Below are 8,851 nucleotides of genomic sequence, written 5' to 3'. Positions count from 1 at the left end.
TATCAACACCTGGTCGAGAGAATGCATCTAATTCGGCATGACCAAAACCAAAACCCGATAAAATTTGTGCTTGACGGGTCTCCAATCGCCACCAACGAGGGGAAGTTGTCCATTCCGAGGAGTTTTATCCTGATTGGTGCTACATGGCAGTTGGACGTTGTATATGGGGGTCTCCTATTCCGGGGTTTCAGTGATCGAATTATCCAAAAAAGTCCACCTTTTGATGAGTTCAAAAGTCGGAATTGTTTACGAATCAGGAAACAGTTTTCACAGCAAATGATTTCTCCCATTGTGGCTGCATTATATGAGTCGGGTATATTCGAATGGTGGCATGTGAATTATGATAAACATTACTTTCATTACGACTTGAAAAATGGGATTGGACTATTTAAAGAAGATTTGTCCAAGGATATTCCACTCGCTAGTGTAGACTACATTTTGCATGGACAGGATCCTCGGCGAAGGAAGAACGGAATTGAACGTTTCTCTCTGACTGATTTGATTTCCGTGTTTGCCTTGTTTGGAATATGGATCATTTTATCGTTGATTAGTTTTTTCGGAGAAGTCGTGTTTAAGACAAAAGTTATTGGGAATAAGAAATAAGTGTGCATTAGTCGAGTTCAGTGATACAAATTAAAGTAACAGGAAGCCAATAAAGGATGTATACATATATTTTTGTGCAGGCTTGAAAATGTTGGAGCCTTTTTGATATTGATGTGGCTTATTGTTGTAACCAGAGCATGGTAGGTTTTACATATTTATTATGCCATAGCATTTTGTGTATTTTAGAACTAATTGTAAGATATATGGCATAATTATTTATTAATGCGACAGAAAATTGAAGCAGAATGTCATTTTTATAATTGATCAGGATAAATTTTATTATTTTATTCACCCAATTGCTAATTATACTAGTGTTAGTAGATCCGAGCCAGCAGTACAAATCAGATCCTATCCGATCCGACAGATTTTTTGATCCGTCCATTTACTATAACATGAATCCGATCCATGTTATAGTAACTGGTCGGATTGGACATCCGCGGATTTCCATAACTATATACAAAACCTGCTTTTAATTTACTCTGGCTAAGCCTATAATGTAAATTAAATTATGGCATTAGTTAATGCACGCAAATAGTTAAATTCGTATGTTTCCTTTCTTCGCTGTGGTTTCTTTATTTAATTGTCATTTAATTTTTATTGATGTCAATACTTCAAATGAGGAAATAAATAATATTTTAAAACATTAGAATAAATAATTTCATTATTGTAGCTACGTCACATATTACATTAAGGTTTGATGAAAACTATTTATTATGCTATTGCGTTATATTAAATTTGAAAGGAAAGAAAAAAATGCAGCCCAAAAAGTCACATGAATGTATGTAAATAGGTATTAATGTATTTATTTATGAATAACAAGGGTATTCTTGTTATTTACTCAGTCGGAGGTGGTGTTAAAAAGAACTAAATATTACATTTTTATGTATTGTAGAATTGTCTAATTGCATTGTGCGGAGAATTATTTTTGATAATTCTAATCACAAATTACACTTCCACCACAGAATCTGTACATCCCTATACGCGTTAACAAAGAAGGAGATGGACACGTTGTTCAATTTGATAATCGATTACTATAAAAATTATCACGGACTCATAGTCCCAGCTTAGAATGTAAAACGCTCCCAATTTCATGAAGGTATGTGTTACAAATATGTATGTAAATTAATACTGGTTGTTTTCAGATTAATTATGTAATAATGTGTGCACATTTGGCTTATAAGATTATTTGGTTATAAAAGTATTAAAAAAGTCAATAGCATACATATTACAGGTTGGGTGATGGCTTGAGTGTAATAAGTTCGTCAGGCAAATATGTTTAATTATCTATTTCATTTCATTTCATTTCGGCCTTTATTTAGTGTAAATGGATATCAGTTTAACAAAAACTGGTTTAAAACCATGACACTAAATAGAGAATAGATCTAGAAAATGTAACATTGAGGATGGGAAATATGGTGAAATTTCGTCTCAGCCCAACCCATTCAATAAATATTTAAATAGGTATTTAGCAATGTCGGAGATTCTGAAAGGTAAATACTTACTTCACTTTAACTGACAAGTTCTTAAAAAATGTTGATAAATATGTCCGTGTTGACGCAAATTTGTAGATAAGAGATGTTGGAAGTTTTTACATATTTATGCACATTGCTATGACTCTTTTGAATAGCTATCTCAATTAGTAAAAAGACCGACCATCATATACGTATTACACACAGCACACTTACAATGGATCAAAGACACCGCATAGTCAGACATACCAAATTTGTATAATTTTGGGAGATTGAATGGTAAAGTATTTTATTCCATTGCGTGTTTACCGTGACTTGAAATAGCTTATGTAACTCGAGGCTTTAACCATGTGCGTTGTAACTGCAAACAAATTTATTTTGGTATAAACCTCATTAATGTTTTATGATTTTATTATGAAGAGTAAATTGTAAATGATTCTGTAAATTTATTATGTAATCCGCCGTTTAATAAATTATATAAGTAATAAAACTTTCAATCTGCGTCTGTATTTTATTGCGTCGTGAATATAAATACTGGACAACTGCGGGGCCACTGTTGTAAAATAGTTTGAGCAAATACTTAGGACAATATTCCACAGCTCCAAAATTCACGACATGTCACCGATAACTACATTTTACCTGATCGTACTTATTGGTTGCATTTTCTACGCCTGGCCTTCGGATGCAGGTTGTTATACCGTATGTTACCCAATGATGGCATGTGACGACGGTAAGTTAAAAAGAGTGCATTTGTTTTAGTTAAGGTACATATGTAACATTTGGGTTTTTTCTTCATGCAGTTTATAACAACGTGAATTGCCGTATCGAGCAAAATTGTATGCAAAAATGCTCCCCGGACTATAACTACACTTAAATCGAGAATGAAGAAATTTCTACAAAATTCAATCTAATGTTATAAATATTCAGCGTTTGAAATTGTGGATAATTGCGAAATAAATAAATTATGTAATTGTATTTAAATGTTTGTCGATCACCTTTAATTTGCCTGCATGAATTCATGCATACTACATATATCAGTTGATAAATTAACTGAATTTACGTACTTCCCTACAAATAGTCCGATAGAGCGTGGCTGGTCCGGGATTACACATATTTATTTACATCCACACATTTACATACTATCACATACATACATTTTGCTAGGTACAATGGGTTGTCATAAGTATTGGTGGTGTATTTGTCTCTCGGTACCGTTTAAGATATCATCGCCAAGGGATATCCATGGAATAAATCCTGGCTATGGTTTACAGCCAAACTAGTGGGCTAGAAAGTACATTAAACAGAATTTGAAAATCTGACTCCTTTCGCGGGAAATTAAAAAAAACTGTAAAAATTTCATAAACAAGGTTGCCAAAAGTATTGGTGGTGATTTATTTTTTATATGTAAAGACCACAAACTTTTGAATTCTGAGTCACCCGGTTAATATAATACTCTTTATTGTTCAATTGCATTAAAATTCTTCTAAAATGGTGTCAGCTCGCAGGTTCTGGATGGCTGAAAGGAAAGGCTGATCCACATGTGTGAAAGTGGGATTGGACCTATGCAAATTAATCTCCGGGCCCTAGTGTAACTTTGCACAGTTCCACATGTGGTTATAGCAATATATATTTTTAGCAATATATATATAGCAAATATATATATTATATATATATTCTTAAATCTATAGCAATCTGGTACGATATATTTTTGGGCTTATAATAAAATCTTACACAATCCCTGATTGCTAAAGTGCGTTCATTATGTAATAAAAAGCAGGGTTTCGTTAATGCCACTTTTGGAGGCCTAATGTCATGACATTGACATTAAGTGACAATAACCGACATTAAGTGACAAGTGACATTAAGCCAAATATTGTGGGAAAATGAGAGGGAAATCAACGCGGATCATGAGATTTTTCATCACAGTCGGTTTTGCTCAAGGCAAAATTTGTTAAAAATTCATCGTTTCTCATAACAAATTAAATAATTGTATATTTTATATTTGAAGTTATATTGTGGGGACGTAGATCAGATAGGTAAAACTTATCTTGTAAAAATGGAATTAACTATTGGATATGGAATACTGTTGGTATTGCGTTGCGCCTGTGTCAATTTGTACCTGTGCCAATTATATACACGAACTTATGTACATTCATTTTCACGGTTTATTAAGGGGTGAAAACCCCTTTATGGGAATGTCTTGTCTGTCCGTCCGTCTGTCCGTCCGTATCCACGATAACTTTAGAACGGATGCGAATATCGAGATGCGGTTTTCGCCAAAGTATTTCTAATTTTTAAATTACGGATGAGTTCGAATATGGGCGTTGTCGGTATTAAGGTCACGGCGCCATGGCGACGACGCCGTGTCGAATAGGTGTCGAATTTTTTGTTTCGACGGTTTTAGACGTATTTTGGGACGGGGATTTCCAAAATCGACATGTTTTTGACGTACGATGACCGTGTGACCGTGTAGACGACGCCACATGTCGAAAATGTCGAAATTTTTTGAGTTGACCGTTTTAGACGTATTTTGGGGCGGGGATTTCAAAAATCGTCATCATTTTGACGTACGATGACCGTGTAGACGACGCCATGTCGACAAACTGAATTATGTCATGTGAGGTGTCTATCGAAAGGCATAGTCGTGTACGTTCAAAGTAGGCGGGAGTTATGTCGACACGGGGCGAAATGAGACGTGGGGTAATGTGAGACAATTAGGGAAATTATTGAAAGACGATGTGGGTGTGCCACAAGGACATTTACGTGTGTTTTCACCCCTTTGCGACATTTCGTTTGCAACGGTTTATTTTTAATTAAAGGCACTAATGGATCACAATAAGAAGCTGTTGCATCAATCCACGAAGTTTAAGTTACCTCTATCTATTTAAGTTCATCTATCTTCTATCGTTTACTTCTATCTCATATTCACCAATTTATGACTTGATGTCACGTGTCACTTAGTGTCACTAAATGTCAAGTGACAACAACCGGTTATTGTCACTTAATGTCAGTCACTTAATGTCACTTGTCAATGTCACCCGAAACCTTGATAAAAAGGATATGACATCAATAACTGGCATTGAGTAACGTTAAAGCTGAAAACTAAATACTTATGTAAGCTATATAACTTTGACAGGGTATTGTGTTCTCTTTTAATTGTGAATGGTTGCTAATTTGGTTTTAAAAGCACGACGCCAAAGTATTAAGGATCACATGCTTCCTGCCTACTTACTACTTGAGTTTATATTACCAACTTTCTTAAGATATAATTTTGAGAAGGAAGAATTTTCTCATTATTCCTGCCGCCAAGATGGGTACTTTTAGATTACCAGTTATTTGGATTATATTTTATACTTGGGGGAGCATGGACTGTTTTGGTAATTCAGAATATCTATTATCTCGGACTCAAGTCCAGTTTAATTTTAGCCATCTAATTTAACTATTTCGTTTGACCGGATATCTTGGCAAACTGATTTTCCTTTCTAGCTCAGACCTGGTGGAGATGTAATTCCGGAGACGAAGAAACATCTGCCTGCTTCGACAAGCATTTTGACGGTTGGGGTTACTACAGGTCAAACCCAGACTGGTGTCTTCTCGGAGACTCGTCCCTTAACACGAGTTCTTTTGAGGGTTGCTGTGGTAAAAATGGGTCAACTAAAAGCAAAGATATTTTTACGGCTTACAATAACATAATTGACTACTTGGATGCTGACATAAAATCGAAGCTGGTCCATGAAATTGTGCTGGCGAGGAATTTAGATTGTTCTCAAATTGAGCAATGGGGCTGTCAAACCATTTCAAATGGGACGTACGAGACAAACGATACAAAATCTCTGAACTGCTCGATAAAAATTCAAACAGATGGTACTTCCCGAGAGGACAATGTAACGTCTGGACTGAATTGTTTACGTTACAAAAACAAAGTAACTTGCCAAATAGAAGGGCAATCTGTTCTCGAGAAATTTAAAAACTGTTGCGGTGATGATCAATCAATATTCAGAGAAGTTTTACCAATTAACTTTGACCATCGCGCTAAAATAGAATCGGATGACCTTGCAGAGTACAAAAGGGTAAGTGCGAGTGACGTGGTGTACTCATGCCTAAATAGGAATGGTCGCTCGTATGACATAACTCCCATTTGTGGTCAATTAACAAATTCGTCACACTGCTGGTCCGGCTCCGATGGGCGGGTGTGGTGTCATTTGGAGAAGAAGAAGAAAACTATTCAATGGCTCGGTGTGAAATGGAATGTGATATTTTGGTTTAAACGATGTTGCGGAGGAGGGGATAAATGGAGGGATAAATTAGCTAGCGAGGTAGCGCCCCAAGAGGATATTGCCTTGACGACTAAAAAGAAGGTACCTGTGATCAAGGTGATGACGTGCACAACGACAATGGCGACAACTAGCAAGCCATCCAGTCGCCCTGTTCAACGGGTACGCTCAACAACATCTAAGCCAGGAGTAACATCAACGCGAGAGTCATTCAGGAATCGGCCCCACCGGGGACATTATTAGATGGCTTCTCAAATATGTCATTCAAATCACGAATTTTTTTGTATGTGCATATACACAAAATTCGCTTAAGTTGCTTGTTATTTATGTTAATGTATTACTTAAGTTTCTTAAATTGTACATACAATTATTTTATTAAAAAACCTGGGGTAATAAACCTTAACATTTTAATTTTGTCTGAATAAGGAATTATGTATTTCTAGAATTTATCATTCGTAACTATGCGTGATTTTTTTTAGTCAAAAATTAAGTTCATTAGGTATAAATTAAACAAAATTCGCACTTTATGTCAATACTTGAAAGGTGGCCCAAATGTATCTCTCGGGTAATTTTTGCGCGAGTTCGAGATAAAAATTGGCTGTAATTCTTGAACCAGTGAATATTTTAATTTGAAAAATTTTACCATGAGAGGTCCAATATATTGGACCTTATTAGCCTTACGGTGCACCGTAAGGCTATAATCTTGTAGAATAATATGGTCAGGTTTAGGGATGCAACGAGTACTCGGTTGGACTCGGTACTCGGTGAACTCTGTGTATTTTTGGTGGACTCGAACTCGGCCGAGTTTTTTTGGTACTCGGCCGAGTTTTGCTATTATCATTTTCTAGTAAAATAAGAGAAATGGAAGATGAAAATGTATAACACTACTCCAAATTTTGATCTCTTATAAAAAGAGGGTACAAAAATAATTATTTTGCTGTTTTTAGTATAAATTTTTGCATTAACGACGTTTTCCTTTGGGTAAGTTGTCAATGAGTGAAAATGAACGTTATGATTGCCGTATTTTCGGGTGAGAGTAAGATTTAACTCGGTTTTTCGAGCGCTCGATGACCGAGTTTCACCGAGTACTCGAACTCAACCGAGTTCGAGTACTCGGTCCAAAATTTGGCCGAGTACTCGAACTCGACTCGGTTTCAAAATTTCGGACTCGTTGCATCCCTAGTCAGGTTTATGTATGTAAGAAGCATGATAATTTTGTATGTGAAGAGGATTTCTTTGCACTCTTAGCAAAAATCGTTACCAAATCATTACCGGGCGGAGTGCATCTTTGACCCTACCGTATTTGCAATTAAATCATTACAACTTGGAATTGATTAGAAACAATACCAGCACTATAACGATATATAATAATATTTTGTAAAAGTTAGCACTGAAGGGATATAGTATTCAATTCCCCCCTAACAAAACATGCACAATGTAGAGATGATTTAATACAAGAGCGAGTAAAAGTTAACACAATTTCGGTGTAAAGTTTTTATTAACCGGTAATATTTTTACTACTGTTGATTTTGTCGTGTTGCTTTTGTTTCTGTACCAAATCGATTTGTGATGTTTCTTACGTGACAGTAATGAATCGTCAAAATTTTATGTACAGTTTAGTAATGATAATTTTTATTTTATAGCTCCCCAGCGTAGCAGAGGAGCTATTGAATTCCTCTTGTCCGTCTGTCTGTCTGTGTGCTAACGAGTTTTTTCATCAATTGATGCTAATTAAAATGGAACACTACCATTTTTAAATTACTTTGCAGCATCATTGATATCGAACAATCTGGAAGTCGAAATCGTGCAAAACAATTGAGGGAGTAGATGCAAAAGGCACCAACAGTGCAGAAAAACCGGAACAAATTACTATATTTTTTACGTCAAGTTTGTTGAGATTTTGAGATTATATATCAAAATTAAGGATTCATTTTAATCGATTAATTTTCACCATTGGTGCAAAATTATATCATAATTATGTATATCTTTTGTCCGACTATCCTGCATCATTAATGGAAAATTAAAACAAAATTGTGTTACACAATTTGTGTATCTATTTTATCCGCTTATCCTGCACCATTGTTGCACAATTATACCAAAATCATTATTACAGTCTGTAATTTACAGGGTGAACTACTTCTAACGTTACAACGGTTTATTTTAATTATAGAAAAACCACAATTTGAATTAAGATATACTATGAACGAAGTTGACTGGATGTTGGGGCACTAAATATATATGTATTTTAAGTTACAAAATGTGAATTCATTACACTGGCCGCATTCGAGAGTGCAACATATTGGCAAGTTTAAGGGCAAAAAGCAAACCAATCTAAATCTATTTGGTGTACTGAAAATTAAGAGAATTTGACTCAATTTTAGCAAATTTAAATTTGATATTAAATCGCTACTTTCTCTACAAAACGGTCAGGTCTTTTTTTGAGCACTTTGGTCATAAAGTTTGGCACTTTGAAGAGCTTTTACGCCGGGTAGGGTAATCGTGCTT

General features: G+C 35.3%; 1 long non-coding RNA gene across 1 annotated transcript; it reads left to right on the top strand.

Moving 5' to 3' along the window:
- The first annotated feature begins 2,616 nt into the window (after positions 1–2,616).
- Positions 2,617–3,047, top strand: LOC118435746. The gene is made up of 2 exons (XR_004834987.1): positions 2,617–2,802; positions 2,873–3,047. It is a non-coding gene; the product is annotated as an uncharacterized LOC118435746 (long non-coding RNA).
- The last annotated feature ends 5,804 nt before the right edge of the window (positions 3,048–8,851 follow it).

This window comes from Folsomia candida, unplaced genomic scaffold (assembly GCF_002217175.1).
Source record: "Folsomia candida strain VU population unplaced genomic scaffold, ASM221717v1 Fcan01_Sc005, whole genome shotgun sequence".
Classification (NCBI taxonomy): Eukaryota; Metazoa; Arthropoda; class Collembola; order Entomobryomorpha; family Isotomidae; genus Folsomia; species Folsomia candida.
Note: the sequence above shows the minus strand (reverse complement) of the source record. Positions and strands in the feature narration are given on the sequence as shown.